Source organism: Falco rusticolus, chromosome 4, assembly GCF_015220075.1.
Source record: "Falco rusticolus isolate bFalRus1 chromosome 4, bFalRus1.pri, whole genome shotgun sequence".
In the NCBI taxonomy this organism is placed as follows: domain Eukaryota; kingdom Metazoa; phylum Chordata; class Aves; order Falconiformes; family Falconidae; genus Falco; species Falco rusticolus.
In genome coordinates, this window is record NC_051190.1 from 85,158,997 (window position 1) to 85,176,636 (window position 17,640).

Here is a 17,640-nt window from a genome sequence, read left to right on the forward strand (position 1 = left end):
GAGAGGCAAACCCAAGCTATTCCATAAAATATGATTATGGTTACAATCCTATTTTAACAGGCTGATCCTTTGGAAAGTGGGAGGAAGCATAGTCTTGTCACTCAGGCACGTATATAGGACACAGAAGTGTCACTTGTCTGGGCTGGGATTTCTCCGAGCAAATCGTGATTCAACACTCAAACTTGCTAAATGCTGGCAGGAATTTCTTCATAAAGCTCTTGTGAGGACTTGGGTTGTACAGACAACAGGTCGTGAAGCCTTAGAACTGTTATGATTAATTGGGAACTCCAGAACTGAAGTCCTTAATGACAGCAGGTCGGGGAGATTACGTGCTAAATGCCTGTGTCTATCACAAGGTGCTGGAACACAATAGATTGCAAAATAGCCACTGAGTGTATCTTGACTTTCCTCCTTGATGCCTGTCCCTCTGAGAGATGCATTACTTTTCTCCTACCAGCCAACTTCCTCTATACAATCATTTTCTGATAGTTTAACTATTTACTGTCTAACTAGGCAAAAAACCCCACCATCCCATTTACTTCTCCCAGCACAAAGCCTGACACCTGACCACATGCCTTTAACCATGTATCATCCCACCATGCCTGTAATCGGTTATTAAGATGAATTGTATTACAAGTCAGCTTCTGTGTGCTGCAGCTGACATTCTGGTTTGGTTATATCTTGTAAATAACGCGAAAGATGTACTTTGTAGTAAACTCAGACACTAGTAATACCTGAGGAACTCTACTCATGATTGGTTTCATGGCTGAACTAAGGGCAAAATCTGGGCTTACAATACAGTATTAATGCAATTTGCTTCAAAGATGCTCAGACAGTGCAACTTCATAAACATTATGTATATATGATTTGTTTTCATTTACTTAGATACATAGGAGGATCTTTAAAAATGAGAGGCCCAGGAAAAAAAGATCACCTTCTAGGGAGGGAAGATTTGCAAAGCATCTTCAGCACACACTAATGATTGCAGCCTGCATTATGAGCAAGGAAGCGCAAATGAGAAACTGAGAAATGAACCTCAAGTCAGTTCTGTGAATAAATACTAAATAAAAACATGTGCCCCTAGACACGCATGTTGAGCATCAACCTACCACTATGGAAGGCAATGGAGCTTTTAAAAAAAGAAAGGATTCAAAGTGACAATTGAAAAACAAACTAAATACAGGGGAAAAAAACCCAAACAAAACAAAACAAACATCTTTTGCATATGAACTCAGTGGAGAAACTTGTCCAAGTCCTGTCCTAACATGCTAAAGAGCAAATACTTGCTTTGCAGAATTTTTCATGCAATTGGGATTCTACCTGCTATAGTGAGCAGGAACTTTTCATACTTTCTCCACCTCCCATCACATACTGCCCTTACATAAATGCACATAAACCCAAGTATTTGATCCTAAATAAACTCCTCTTTCATTCCTGACATGAGTAGCAAGGGAAGACTTGGCAAATTCTCCTTTAAATTTACTTTCCCACACTGCAGATACCCACTACAGGGGACTCCGACCTGCTGCTGGCAGTGCCGTACTGCTGAAGGGGCTGTGCAGCATGCAACTGTGAATTCCATCCTCCCACTTTTGGGTTACTTTCATGTCATCTGTGCTTTCTTTGCCAATGTCACGAGACAGACAGAGGCTCTTGAGGCTGAGGTTTGAGATGCTTATGATCACAGGCAGGGCTTTCAGGCCCTTTTTTACACAACTGAATGATTTTTTGAAAAGGTTTGAATTCAAACACGACTTTTTCCCTGAACAGCTGGTCACATATGCAGTGACCACCTCTGGTATAACTCCTTTGAACCCAATGTAAACACGTGAATTTTTCCAAGGGCATGCAATATTCATATTGCAAAACTTTTATTATCAGCTGCACGTGCGTGTGGATCAAAGGTTATGGGACAAAAGCCAACCTTTTGACCACCAATTTTTAAATTGATAGCTCATAGCGAGAGTATCATGCTAAAAACAGTATCTTGCTTCAGCTTTCTTTCAACTTGCTTGCTTTATAGTATTTATGTATCTCCTGTCTTCTATATAATAAGAGTAAACATGCTGATCTATGAGTAAAGTCCACGTAAGCGGTTAGTTCCTTCATATGAAGATACTGCTGGATCGCAGAACCGAGCTGCAATTGCTCATCGCTGCTTGCCTGCGCCACTGAGCCGATTACTTAGCCACACGTGGAGAGAAGTAACTATAAGAGGATGAATAACTGATTTCCCTATCAGTGGAAAAAGCAGGATTAATTCTCCTATCTCTTCCACATTCCCTCAGAATAAAGTCTCAAAATCCCTTCAAGAGCCAAGAAATCCCTGCTGCTGGATCCTTTCCTTGAACAAAATGAAAAATAAATGTGTTAGTTTTCATTATCCACTGCGAAGTGGGTCAGCAGTTGCCCCTCCAAAATGTTCGTCAGCGGCTGTTCCTTGGTGGCAACGCAGCGCTTCCCTGCGTGTTGCAAAAGTGATTTTAAAGGGCAGGCTTTTTACTGGAAGAGAAGAAATGAAGCAGAGATGAATTAGTGTGGTTTTACAATCCAGCTTGCTCAGATTTCATTTGCATGGCGTTTGAGATTGTGGACATTGTAGTTTGTATTCTGTGACTCCTTGCTGAGGTTTTGAAGTGAGGACTGAGGTAATAATTCATGGAGCTTTATGGCACTTTGCGTGTTGAAAACATTGCACAAACATTAACCAATTTATCTTCACAAATCTCCTGTAAAGCAGGTTAGTAGCTATCATTTCCATTTTATAGATGTAAAATAATTTGCCTTGGGCAGAGTGTTGTGGCAGAATGAGGGTTATCACTCAAGAGCTGTTTATTCCAAATGTTGTATTTAAACGTCCTCGGATCATGCTGCTGCTAGAGAGCGTCCCTGATGAAAAGGTGTGTAGGTGTGTATTTTTACACACTCAGATTCCCTCTCTCTTCTCTTAACACCATTCGTATGTTTGTATAGCAGCACTTAGAAAGGACAAGACTAACACACACATGGGTGCTGGAATTAAACCTTAATTACAGCAAATTGCACAGTCAGTATTTCAACACGTAACTATGGGTGTTATCTCAGGAGGGTTCCTATACTTTCTTTATTTAGATGCCCAATTTTTTGAAGCAGAAAATAAAAAAATAAATTGCTTTGTGCATTTTTACTGACATCTAAAATAATTGCAAGAATCAAAAATTCTTGTATATCAAATTCTGTCAGTATTGAAGCTAAACATTACAATTCATAACAGAAATGGAACAATGTTATCAGAGTATCATGGGAATAACTATATTGACAATAGTATACAGGTTTTATTCCCCTCTCGCAAAACATCTACCGAACTGCTGGGGAATAGGGCATTTCCACTGTCATCTAATAGGTAATTTCAAAGGGTGGAATACACTTCCTGCTTAAAAGCATCCATAGCTATGGTGTTCATAACATCATAGTAGGGACTACTGTGGTTTTCCACATACTTCACAAATCCTGGAGCTAGGTATTTCTTGCTATGTTCTTACCTGTGTAAATTTTGCAGTTTCTATGAATAAGGCCATAAGGTCCTGTGATACTGTGATAGAATGAGGTATGTTATATTATATCCAAAATCTTTGTTACTAAACAGTGCAGCAGTCTCCTACCAAGGAATAACGCTTCTGCCTTATTTCTGTACTTTGTTTTTTGTTGGTTTTTGGTTTTGTTTTTTTTTTTACTGATATTACCGTGCTACATATACTCTTGTGCTCGACCATAAATCATACATCTCTGTACGACTGCAGCAATTACAATTTGAACACGCTGTCAATAATAAGATGCCAGCAGAAGTCGAGACAACATCACCAGCTCACACCATATAGTTATTCAAGATGGGTGACTAGTAATAGTATGTGTCTGATTAGGAACACTAACACTGCTAATTGCATTACTCTCACTGTCTGTTCTGCACAAGTGAAGAGGGAGCTTTGCACCCTTGCTCACCTAATTCCTGACCCACAGCACAGGCTGTCATAGCCCATGTGTGTCCAGAGTGAGAAAGAGAGGGGGGCAACAAGGCACAAGCTGGTGCCCTGAACTTCGCCTTAGGAAGAGTAAGAGTGCCATGATGCTGAGCTCAGGTGTGGTGGTTGGCTGGGGCCAGTTGGGCATATCCTGCCCCGTCTCTGCCCAGTAAAGTCCTTTGCTCTGCCTCTGCCCAGCTCCCACCTGAAGTTCAATGCTATGTGCAAATAAAACAAGGGTCTGCTCCAAATACTGTCTCCTTAGGTGTTTGCAGCGCTGTGAAGAGAGCGGGGAAAGCTGATAGCCCTGAGTCAAAGCGCAAAGAATGTGAGTTGCATCAAGGGTGCGGCTAACAGGGCTTTCTTCAGATTCAGCCATCTCCTGCTGTTTGCATCCACAGCAGACACAGACAGGAAAGATAAGAGATTGCAACACCATGATTCTCCCAAACAACTGCAGCTACCAGTCCTTATTTGGGCCAGCCAGTATAAAAGAAGTCAGCCTTCCCTGATGCCCACTCCTTGTTTTGCATTATGGAGGTATCTCTGCCTTAACTCACTTTTCTACATAAGTTCCTGTAAATTCAGCATTTTCAGGACCATTCTCCAGCATGTAAATGAATTGCCACAGAGTAGCTTGCAACCATCAAAACATTAAACTCAGTCTCCAGACCGGTGTGGTTGCATCCAAACTACCTACCAGGAGCAATCCTTTGGCCCCTTTCTGCCTCTCAAACAGTGTTTGGAAGAACAGCAGCCAGCCTAGCCTGGGACTGTTCATAGAAATGAATAGTGCAGATGATAAGAGTACAATGTGCAGGGAACACTCCCTGCATAACTGACCAACATAGGCACGGTCATACCTATTTCCCAGTATTTCAAAGTCAATGGTTCTGTTTCTTACTCGCCTCAGCATGCACATATTCAATAACTAGAGTATCTCAGTAGGCAGTTTTTCCTTTCTAGCCAAAAAAAGCACAGATGATCATCAGTTCTTTTCTCCCAGCCCTGTAAGACAATAAGTACCCTAGCAATTACGGACACTTCATTGCTTATTGCTTCTCTGTGACTCCAGAGATATGCCATTAAAATCATTACCTTGCATTTTCCACATGAAAACCCGGCCCAATAGCAAAGCTGAACCGAACGGGAAAAGAATTTTTCTGTCACATACTTTGAGGTTGTGTCCCCAAAGCATTTTAACCACAGATCATGTGGCCATTTTTATTTAAAGCAAAATATGTCATAACGCTTAAAAAAAAATCTATCACATTTTATTCAGCACTGCATAGCTAAATAATAAAGACATATGTGGCAAAGTCTGGTCAATTCAATGTGATTAATCTGAACTATATCCCAGAGATATTGTAACTGTGCTGAAACAAATCCCATAGGACATGGCCAGGCAGCCAGTTGCCTTTTTCCCTTTATCATACCTTTAATTTCCAAAATCCTTCTCAAGTATATGTTTTCTGCAGCGTGTTGGAGAGCGTCGCGGAATGCGGCTGAGCAGAAGAGCAGGTTCTAGATACCAGAGAGGTCACACAGTGCCTGACACTCCAGCAACAGCATCTTTATTTTCTAATGAGGAGGAGCCAATCAGTGCCCCCGAGGAAGGCCTTACAGCAGTTTGGCCAATGTAGCTATGTGCCATGTTGAAAACTGAGATTTTGGCAAGTGACATGATGCTAGGCATCAGATCTGTAAAGCAAAACAGCTGGCGCAGAGGCCCTGGCATCCTCACTGCATGTGTTCCTGGGCATTTTAGTTCAGGCTGCCCCTCTCATCACCCGACAGACTGAACGTCCACTGCTGTCCTGGCTGTGCTATGTGGCCCCTGGAGAACATCCTTCAGGTTAGCTCCATCTGGAAGAAACTCAGGTAATGCACCCAAGGCCACAGCACAAAGAGGATCACGTTAAAAAAGCTCCCTGCTGATCCATACAAAAATACTTTTACAAATGTGTTTTGTTTACACTCCTCCTTATTTCCCTCTCTCTTTGCCAATACCCTCGACCGCAATCTGCTGTTTGTAGAAAAAAGAAACAAAAAAATCTTTGAGTTCCTGTAGAAGTTTTACTCTTTAGAAGACAAGACAGGACCTGGATGCCAGCCTCAGTCTTCGAGGTTTGCAGAGGGGGCTGACCCCAAATCCAGAATACAAACAAAGCCAGTCTTTCCTGGCTTAGCTAGAAAACCGCTTGGTATGAAAACAGCAGCAGGATGAAAACGCAAAGCAGTTCCCTTTACCCAGTGATACTGCAAGATAAGCTAGATAAAGTAAAGCCATGAATAATACAAAGCATATATAAGACCTGTAATGAAAAGAAGGGGCTGAAAACAGCCAGGCAGCTGCACAGAGAGCTGGCTGTGGCACGCACCAGCGGGCAGGCAGGGCAGGAGCCAGGGCCAGCCACCACGGCGTCCTCAGGAATCGGGTCGAGGATCTATGGAAAGTTAATCCACAAACCAGATAATCAAGGACGGGCATCATGTTTTAAGTGATGTCAAAACATGTTGCTACAAAAAGGGGTTGAGAGTGGTCAACTGAATGCTCTGAGTTTTTTCTCCCTTCCTATTTATAACGTGGTCCCCAGCACACCTCGGGATATCTCTTTGATCTTGACTCCTCGGTATTTACTTCTCAAGCTCCCAGCAGCTTTGACGGCAGTTCTCCCTTTCTGTTCAGATGGATGAGCAATTCTCTGAGCATTTCAGTAAACCTCCCAGAGGTAATTAAAATATAACTCTCTCCATCGCTTCCTTTACTCCAAACTCAGCTCCAGACCTTAAAATCCCCACCGAGAGGACGCAAACCTCTAATCAATTCCGTGTGCGCACTCCCACCTCCACCAGAGCCCTCAGCTACCAGTGTGTGATATCCTGCAATGCTGGTAAGAACATAATATCCTGGTATAAATAGAAAGCATACCATAAACCAGCCCAGGAAAACATGAGGATAAAGCAACCTGTCTCCTGACATTTTTATTTTTCTTTCTGAAATGGATCACATTGGGTAGGCTACTTCACATTCTCCATCACCCCATCTTCATAAGCAGTTCCCCAAACTACAAGCTCCTCATCATTTGGTTTTAGGTGTTACTTCCTTTCCCAGCCACTACTGCAGAACTAGAGACTCAATTCATTTAAAAAAAGAGACCCAGTACAAGGGCATTAACTTCTCCAGACCTGCTTCCTTCCTGACCTCAGTGCTTATTTGACTATAAAAGAACTGATGCTGCAGTTTTCAAAGAGGCGAATGAGGACCACGACTTCTATTCCCAGTCTGTGGGAGTGGGAAAGAAACTTCGGCATAAACACATGCAATTTGATACTTTAAATATATTCTAAATAGCTCCTTTTCCTTTAAAACTAATTTCCTCTGAAGGCAGAAATTTATCACCAATGACTCAAGCTTCCTCAAGGTTTTATCAATTTAAACTTCAATATTCTTCTTCCTTTGTGTATTCATGCCACATTGCCCAGCCCTTGCTCACCCACTGAGCGCTTGCTCATGCAAACCAATACATCGGTTTTTCTGGTTTATTTGGGTGAGCGAGTGCTTCCTCATCATGAGCCTTGCCCAATCTATTAATTTGAGACAAGGGTCTTGAGGGAATTGCAGGCCAGTCTGCAAATGGATGAGTGGTTTAAAATTTTGCCTCTTTTCTATATGGTTGCAGCAGAAGAAAAACAAATGCCTTGGCCTTTCAGCAGTGGAACTACTGGAGACTGGTTTTCCGCAAATGATTTTGCCTTCTCCCTTCATTGCCTGTCATCTGCAATACCCCCTCGTGCCCTCCAATGCCAGCTGGGTTAGAGGCAGCCGGTATGGAGATGTATGCGTGTTAATGGGCCACGTGGGCTGATGGCGACAGAACAGATAGCTGCTGAGGCTGCCACCTCTCATCTCTGCCTACCACCAGGTTTCACAAAGCTTGTGAGGTCCTCACTCTGTGGAATTTAGTTAAAATTAGTGAACAGGGATGGGTACCGATAGACAGAGCGACTGCATGAATCTTGCTTCCAGGCTAAAAAAACAGGAGCTGGCAAGAAGCTGTGATTGCCTGGCTTGGAACAGTTGAAATGTGTCCTTGATGTCCTTGCTAGTGCCTCAGGAATAATGACAGGTTTAGAGAGTGCAGCTCCATGACCTTATTTGAGTTGGAGCGCACCGCAGTACGTCTGACTGCTCTCTCGAGGCTTTTCTTTAAGTTTAAAGAGACTATATCAGGCCATCATTGTGGTCCAAAGTTACCAAAGTTTTTATGGCTGATGGGAGAGGCATATGTACTCCGTGATCCTGATGTTTGTTATTCACAGATCTGCTCCTGACCTTTGGTTTTATCTCTGCATCTCTTCCCTGAAGCTAACAACGTGCAACAGAAGCCAGACCCACTTCAGCAAGCCCACACAGCAGTCAGGGGGCTTCCCCGTGGAGTTGGCCACCAGCTCACACAGACTTCCCTCGGGAGAGGAAACCAACGAGGTCACCTCTCATTTGCAGTTTCTCAAAAACCAGAAGACCATATGTGGATGCCATGCTTATCTGAGTAGAGAGAAGGCCACAATGTAAATAAGAATTACAATAACAAAGTCTTGAAAACGCAAATGGAAGCAAGTCACTGCCTTTCTGGGAGACCTGTGCAGCTTATGAATGCAAAAAGAAAAAAAAAAATCTTTACAGAAGGAGGTAGATTTCTCTGCGTAGCCCGAAAAGCTAGATGCTGAAGTAGGAGCCAGAGCTTCCTAAGCGGTAACTCTGCCTGAGCCCAACCTTTCCTCTGTAAAATGGGGGTAACAAGTAGCACAAACAGCTAAATAATTTTTAAGAATAACAACTTAATAACTACATGGAGCTTTACAGCCAGGGCAGGCTTCAGGAATGCTATATATTCTTAAAATCTCGACCTTCCACCAGGATTTCAGTGCGGTTTATGCTAGAGAGTGTTTGCTCTCTGAGGGAATAGCTGCACTCTCCCTTCTTAAGTGAAGCTTCATCCCTGAAACAGAAAAATGGCAAAGTCCATGTGACACAATATTACTGCTCTGTTCACTCTTAATTATTGGCATGGTGACGAGAGCTGTATAAACTGAGCCAGTCCAGTAAAGAGTTCTTAGCACTGGCTGGTTAACCACTACATTAATATGAACATCTGACACTTAATTTTCTAGGAGGGATTAAAAGCAAAGTAAAAGCTTGGGGGATGCTGTTTACTTGTATGTGTGGGGCAAGCAGGGGGAACAGAGGCTGGGAGCAGCAAACTCCACCGTTTCAACTGGTATAGATGCTTCAGCCCTTCCCTTTAGCCCGTGATGTGGAGCCCACTTGCTCTTACTCACAGCTCAGTTTGAAAGGGTGCAATGAGCTGGGATGGATTTTGTGGGGTAATGGTTGTGTATGTGCTTATAGGTAGGTGCAAAGCAGACAAATAATTCACTGCCGCTGGTAAGCAGAGTGCAATGATCTATTTGCTTTCTTTCCATCTTAAAACAAAAATCTGGCCTGAGTATTTTAATAGCAGCATTTCTCTAGGAAAGGCATTTGTTTACTTTAGTGCCTGTAAAATTTGTCTGAACAACAGTCTGGGAAATAGAAAGCCTTGTCTTATTCACAGAACAAGTATAACAAGTCCTGCAAGATCTCTTCCAATGTTTCACCAATATGCCTCTACTCAAAGCCTGCAGATTAGACTCCATGTTTAACACAGCACAGATCTTTTCTTTAAGAATTAAATACTGCAGTGTCTTCATAAATCTGGGTCTATCACAGAGAACTACCTCCCACCCAAATAGCAACGGCATTGCTACAGGCACCAGTTTTGTTGAGGACAGGGCCAGGACATTGGGAAACTTTTACTGCTGACACTTGCCTAAGAAGAGCAGAGGTTACTGGCCATCTCCTGCATGTGACAGCAACATTATTGTACCAAAGCTGCCCTTTTCCCCCCTCAGCTGCTGTGGGGCTCATCACTGCTGGATGGTGCGGTGTACATGAGCAATGCATGAAAGAGTTCAAGTTCATTGGGGGCTGCTAAATACAGGTACACAATTGCAATCGGCGTCTCAGGAAAGGCTTACTGCCAGAGCAGCCATTGGGGCTGGGTGGGCTGGGGAAGGTGTCATGGAAACATCAATTTTAGTTTGACACGGCACAGCTTCCCTCCTGTTGCACTGAATTAATACTGGCAAGCAAAAGTGGAAGTCCTTAGGCGCTGCTCCCCAGCTTTTCAGGTGTTTACATACACAGAACAGCTCTTTCCCTTCCTCTGGGGAGAGAACAGCCCTCATCTGCAGCCACCGCAGCTGGTTTTGAACAACAGAGAGGGATTTTTCCTGGTATCAGCTCAGGAGCTGCTCCCTCCCTAAGCTCATGGAGTAGGACACTCACTGGTCCAGCTACAGAAAATACTGGTGGAGTGATGGGGGTCTGGGGACCACCAGATCTCTGAGATATCCATTACAGGCGGGCAATAATTTGGGTTGAGTTCCCCCAATCCAGCTCCAATGCCAGGCTGCTGCCCACTTCTTTCTTGCTGGTGGCTGCGTAAATCACTGCCATGTGGCACAAACCTACCCAGGGTCTGTATGTGTGGGATCAGATCAACCCAGAGGTAGGAGGGGAAGAGACAATATAAGTCCCCAATGTCACAGGGAAAGGCTCTACAGCTTGACCCCATGTTAAGTAATGCTCCATTTCACTAGGGGCTTCCCTGATCTCCAAGGCATTACTCATGGAGGAGAGACCTACTCATCATGAGTAAAGGCTTTGGAATCTGGCCTTTAATGTACAGCAATATCTTAGCAATAGCGAATATGTAAATCTCTGCTTCCTACAATGTATGCATGATATTAGGAAAACACTGCATAACAAAGAGCAAAATAAGGAAAGCGGTGCCAAGCAATTCAGTCTACACTCAAGCTTGCCCCAGTTAACACAGCCCTGGTGATTTACACGGCTGTAGGACAAGCTCTTAATCTTATTTTCCAACAAATTGCAGGAACAAGATGCTGACAAGTTATTTAAGGAACGCTCCTCTAAGAGCTTATTGAACCTGCCCATAAGTCTGTCCAAATGCAGAGGCATTGCAATTTTGAACAGCACTAAGAAAAGAGACCAGCATCCATAGGTGCACGTATGGTTTCCACACATCTTAGCAGAGTCTCACAGAAGACAAGGATCCTCAGGACTATTAAGGCATGTTGCCTGACCTTCTATCCCAAGCAGCAGATTCCACAAAATAACTCACCATGACAAAGAAATGTGACAGCATTTTACCTTTGAAGACTTCTGGATGTGTGTTGTTTTGCTGTAGAAAAGCAGAGTGTGTAGTGAGACAAGAAGCACATTTTCTGCTCAGCGCTGTTGGGTATGCCCAGTGGTCCAACCTGTCTGCTGGCGCTACTACAAAAGAAGAGATCAAATTCATCAGATTATAGCTTCATGAATTATGTTTATGACTGATTTGAGGTTGGGGACAGAGAGGAAAGGAGAAGGAATAGTCTGTTTCAAGCTCCTCTGTCCTTGTCCCATAATGAAAAGAGGGGAAAAAACCCCTTTTAGTTATTTTTGCTGTAACAGAACTGTGTTCAGTCACTACACAGCCTAAAGGTAACTGTTGAAATTAACTCACATAATGTATCACAAAAATACACATAAGTTCTTTGCCTGCTTTAATTTCATGTATGGCTTGCAGTTCACAACCTACATTGAGATGTGAGAATGTGATTGAGAGAGCTGAGAAATGAATTTAAAAAATCGTGTTATTTTAATGAGCAGGTTCTGCCGTCTACACCATATTATCTCACTAACTCCACTTGAAATGAAACAACATCCAGTCTGAATACCTGCTCAGTTCCTGTCCTACGCAGAGGTGTTAACGAGAGGGCACAAGCTGATTTTTATGATGTGAATCAAGTCTGGTAGAAACTATTACTTCTTAAGTTTCAGCAGTGGGATGGTCCCAGAGATGATATAAAATAAAGACTATCCCTACCCTAAGGGGCTTGCAGTCTAAAAAAAGACCAAAGGAAAGTATTTGTCTCTTGCAAAGTGCAAAGTGATTTATTTGGTTGGTTCTCCGGGTTTATAGCCTGCTTTGGAGGTGGGCACATTTGTCATGTAAATTTTAGCTTTCTGTGAGAAGCGCAGAGCAGGCTGTACTGATAATGCATGCTGCTTTGGTTTTTCCAGAAACTGTGTTTTGTTACAAAATAATTCCAAAATGTTCTTTCCAGTCTGTGCAGACATTTTGAAGTTGAAATGCTTTAAGTGATTGGTTAAGAATTGTTTTTATTTGTAGAATTCTTTTAATATTATTCCTGAAGAAAACACCTCATGGACAAAATGCATCACTCCCAGAAGGAATTATTTCTACATTTTTGTTCTGCTGAAAAATTCTGGGGGAAAAAAACCCACAAAACTATTCTGAAGGAAAAAACTCAAAACACTGCCAAACCACCTGCTCATCAGTAAGCTCTGCCATACTAACCAAAATCAATATCCCAAGAAAGAGCAATCTTTGTAAACAAACCCACAGCAAAGCAGAGGACTCAGCTAATTATCAGATCAGGTCATTTGCAGGACTCTGATTTAGCATTCCAGGTTGTAATTGGGTCCGTGACCACCTGCTTTGGTCACTGGAAATGAATGCAGCTGGACTTGGCTGGTCATCCTGTCAAGCCTTTGCTAAAGGATGTGAGTGAGCGCTCTCGTTAGCTGCTACCTGCCGCTCGGGCTTCAGTCAGTGTACATCGCTGCCGAGCTGAAGTCTTGCTGTCAGTAGCAGCAGTAGCGGCAAAGGTCCTTAGGTAAAGGAATACAATTCCCTCTGTCCATTGCCATGGGGCTTTCTGAAGCACAACAGCAAGAACGCATGTTAGATAATCTACAATTCATAACGATTCCTACACAGAAGAAGCAAAAAAAGTAAGATGGCTTAGTGGAAACAGCAGACTTTGTGTCAGAACCCCCATGTCCCAGTCACGTCTGCCAGTGACTTGCTCTGCATCCTTCAGCAAAGGGCATAACCTCTGACCCTGCACTTCACTTTCCCTTAGATAACGATATCTACCCTCACTTTATAAAATATTTTAAAATATACATGTGAGATAGGTTGGATCATTATAGGGCAAGCACACAAACAAATACATACACACCCAGACAAGCCATAGTGATACATAAAATGCAGACACTCCCATGCACAGAAATGTACTGATGACCTTAGGCTAATGACTGAAGTCTGGGTGGTACTGCTGGTATTCACCCAGCACACACTCAAATAGCTGTGCAGGTCGGCGCAGGCAGCCGCCGAGCCCTGTTGCACGACGCTAACGTGGATGCTCCTGGGCACACGGGGCCATGTGGGGCAGCTGGCAGCTGCCAGGATGCTGCCAGGCGTGCAGCGCTGCTAGCTCTTCCCCCGTGTCTGAGGGGAGGGCTTAGAGTCACAATGGAGGAAAAGGGAAAACGGTTCCTACTTTCTAGAGAGCTGGGATTTTTATTTACTAATTTATCATAGCTGCTATCGCCTTTAAAGCCCTTGTGTAATTAGCAGGAGCCTCGCTAGACTGAATGCAGTGCGGCTGGTGGCCTGGTTCCAGCAGCATGTCTTGTTCAATGCTTTCCACAGCAGCGAATGGCCTGACTTCTTCCATGAAGTTTGAAATGGCTGTGTTTGGAAATGCAGAAATAAAAAGCCTTGGGAGGAGAAAGGAAATGAAAGGAAGACCGGTTGTGGAGAATATAAATTTCCCCAAATTTAAGTGTAATTTTAGAAGCAATCTGAAAATAGTTCACCCCAGAAGGGCCCATGCTTTGTAATTTTCATACTTCCAGAGTCGTCCCACAGGATATCAGGTTATTAATAATAAAAATAATAATAAAAATCTCATAGGCATATCATACCCTGGGTGTATGGCACTGCAGCTAGCTCTGCAGACAGCTTTACCCAAGCAATAAACCCCTCACTGACAAACACGGCCCAGCTTCAAGTCCTAGGACTTGACCAGCTCACGTGTGGTACACAACTGAGTCCCGTTGCATGTACTGCACGCTAGATCACCTACAAACTGTTAAGCTATTCCCCTTTAAAAGCAGTATTGGCTCTAGTGATACTTCTGCTCTCCATGAACTGAGCCCTTCCTCCAAACTTCATGCAGGGCTCCTGCCCAGGCTGAAGCAGGTTGTTTCAAACTGTCATTGCCAAGCCTGTTAGCACAGAGTGAACATCGCTGGTCAAATTACTGCATCTGCAGCATTCTGGTCAGAGTCATAAGCTGCATGTTACTCCAACCCAGAAGGAAGAGGCTTACGATACTTTGCTCCCCTTGGTCTGCCTGGTCTGTGCTTTTGCCTGGATCCAAGTTCAGTCACATGTGAACACTGCTATTTGTAAACAGAAACCATTCCCTGTGACTCTGGACCTACCCTACACTTCATAAGCAGGGCTCAAGTTCAGAAGTTCTTTATAGCGCTTCTGTAAAAGCAAACCAAAACCAAAAGCACCCAAACAATGATTGATGCCTGAACTGAAGCACCTCAGTGTGCTTTTGGCTGTTCCATAACCAAAGTTGTCTAAGTTCTCGTTGTGTACATTGAAACAGGGAGCTACTCTGCAAGCTACCAGGTTCTATCAGACCCTGAATAAAACTGCTGCTTTATCAGGTAATGCAATCCTCAGCAGACTCACAGGAGACTTAAAAGCTTATTTCATATGCAGGCAAATAACTTTATCACCATCTGACTTGCTTTATTTCTTTGTCTTTCAACACGTTAGACATTATGTGATCTTTCTAAGTTTCTCCTTCAGTAGCACCTCCCTCCCTGCTGCTACTAACCCTTCAGGTACTGCTTCTAGTTTGGTGACTGCTCTTTACTAAAAATAAAAGGTCCTTTTAACCTGGTTTCTGAGAAGAAATGGAGTCTCGTTAGATACTAGAAAGTGCCCTCAGAGAGAGAGAAGAGTTCTGTAATGAAAAAGATTACTTCAGTGGAAGTAATTTCTTCTTGAGCAGAACATTACCTCCACCGAACTTCTCATCCTCCTCAAACACAAAGACTAAAATAATTTAACAGACTTAACTCTTAAAGGATTTCTACATATTTCTTTAACAAAATAGAAATTTCTAGGAAATCAGGTTTAGTTCCTCTATTCTTGGAACTATCTTTTTCCTATAGTCGAGGTAGTCATAAATTTTACAGATTTGTCAGAATTGTTCAACAAATGTTTGTAATAGTTAAGAAAAGTTCCGTTTCCAGAAGCTCTTTGAAGCAAAGGCTCCTCTGCATTTTTTGATGCTTGTCACACTGTATTTGGCCAGTGTGACTCAGTGCAGGAACATGGTTTGTGTTCCCTGAATGGATGACTCAGTCTGTACACACGAGAACAGTGCCTGAAGAGAGCACATCATGTTGCATGTAGGAAAAGATAAGGAAAGGAGAATCCTCTATGCTCCAGAAATATTAAACATGCTCTGGAATTATTGACTTTTTCTATACAGGAATAGAAACAGTCTGTGATTTTAAGGAAAAAAAATAGTAGTGATCAAATTCACCAACAGTTCACTCACACCTCCTTGGCACAAAATAAGTTCCTGGTTTTTTTCTGTAAATGCATTTAATGAATGGATTAGCATTTATATCTGGAGAAATAAAGTTCCCCTGAAACATTTCTATGCACGACTGTGATAATTACTTGAGTTGCTTAATGCACTATAAAAAGAAATCAGATTATGAACGTAGTACAAAGAACACAAGTAGACAATCTGCATGCACTAATCCACAAGAAGTGAGATGGATTTAGCAAGCATGCTTGCCAAAACAACACACACACACACACACCCCCCATGTCCCAGATGACATCAGATCCCGTACTAAGCCCACAAAAAAAAGAGATAGGAAGACTTGCAGCAGAACACAGGCATCTCGAGCAGGCTGGCCCTCTGCATACAGAGGCTTTCCCCGCTAAGTACCTCGACAGAGCTCTGCTCACTCAGAACCGCTCACACGAGGCTTACTGCCTTTATAAAACACACAAGGAAGCGTTACCACTCCCCAGTCTCTCACTCCAGGAGGAACAGACCCTTACAGAAGCATGGCTTTAAGTCTGTAGAAATGCTTGACCAACATCTGCTGTATTTTAATACTTCAGCAACAAGGTTTTATAGATGTTGGAAAATACAGACATGCACAAAAAGGATTAAAGCTAGTATTGTTTAGTCCAACGTGGCTGTTACTAGCTCTGCATTTTACTCTGCTCACTGCCCATGCTGTCACAACCTCCTAGGTATCAGCTGGAGACCAGGGAGAAAGCAATGGGAAGAGGAAGCAGACAGAAGCTGGGCTGCCGTGTCTCTCTCAGAAAACATGCCATAGCCTGCAGTACCCCTTGACCACAGCGCTTGGTTGGGCCGGGCAGAAAAGCCCAATGGCTAAGGAATATGGCTAGCAGGTAAAACACGTGGGCAACCGAGCACCAGCCACCCCACCTTCCCGCTGCAGGCAAAACACGATGGCCCACATTTGCCAAAGCGTATAGATGCCGTGGGGCTCTAATTGCCTATATGAAATTGGCCTGTGGCCTTGCCAGAGCAAAATGTACCCATCTGTAGAGCCAGTCATTAATTATTACCTCACAAGAGTTTTGTGAAATATTAAGGGTGCTACTGGAGACCTTTACATGAAAAGTGCTCCCCGTATATCATTATAGGTCATTACCAGGCCTGACTTTTTAAATAACAAAGCAGCAGCCTCGGTCACTTGATTAAAAGGTGATTGCATACCAGCACAGACCGATAATTTGCTTCCCAGAAGCCAGGCCTCACACAGAGCGCTTACGGCTCTCACACGGGGCTTGCCGAAAGCCCTGCCCGCCCCACTGAAGGCATTCGGCCCTCGCCTGGCCTTGGGCTGGACAGGCTGGGTGAGGCAGGCACCGGCTGGGGGCCCGGCTCCGAACCGCACAGCCCCGGGATAAGAGGGGCTTGCATGTCACGGCTGCTTCTGGAAGGCCAGGCTGGGAAGGGACAGCAGGCGGATGGGGTGCCCGGTTGTCCTGGGGCCTGAACCAGGGCCCATGAGGGCCAGGAGAGGCTTTCTTCTCCCTGGAGCATTTGAACCCTACAGAAGCACCTGCCAGTGGCACAGGTATTCATAAAACATCATGCAAATGGTACAAACTGCTAAAATTTGTTCAACCCAAAACTACAGTTCAACCAAGAAATGATTCTCAGAGGGTAGGGATTACATCTTGATTTAAGGTGGTCTGTTTGCTGGGCTTGCAGCATATAAAGACAGAATTCTCCTGACCAAGCTTTTGCAAGTTGCCTGTGCTGTTTCCTTGAAGGAGTTTTGACCTCTAGAGCATCGGTTCTTCCTTGTATTTCTTGCAACCTTGAAATTTTTCAGAGGTGTTCAGTACTGCAGGGTCCTGAAGCTTTTCTTTGAGGGCATTTTTATGATTCTCTCATCTGATAAGGGAATGATTTGATTCCTGTCTTGCCCTCTGGCATAATTTTGCAAAGCCTGCCTGATTCTGATTGATATCAAGGTTGTGCTTCTATTTATCAGTCTTTTTGTATTTCACTTAGCCCATGTTTATAAATAATAATTTGGACAACATTTGTTACGGTGTGAAACCTG

The 17,640-nt window shown here is 43.5% G+C and overlaps 1 long non-coding RNA gene across 2 annotated transcripts in view; it reads right to left on the reverse strand.

The window, feature by feature from the left end:
* Nucleotides 1-857: 857 nt before the first annotated feature.
* LOC119147549 overlaps nucleotides 858-17,640 on the reverse strand; it is a 34,248-nt gene continuing 17,465 nt past the window's right edge. Inside the window, exons 4-5 of one of the 2 annotated variants that reach the window (XR_005104078.1) lie at nucleotides 11,278-11,403; nucleotides 858-2,502 (exon numbers count right to left, since the gene is read on the reverse strand). This is a non-coding gene — a long non-coding RNA (uncharacterized LOC119147549). Of the gene's footprint in view, nucleotides 11,404-17,640 lie in introns of both variants that reach the window. The other variant, XR_005104077.1, reaches the window with a different exon arrangement.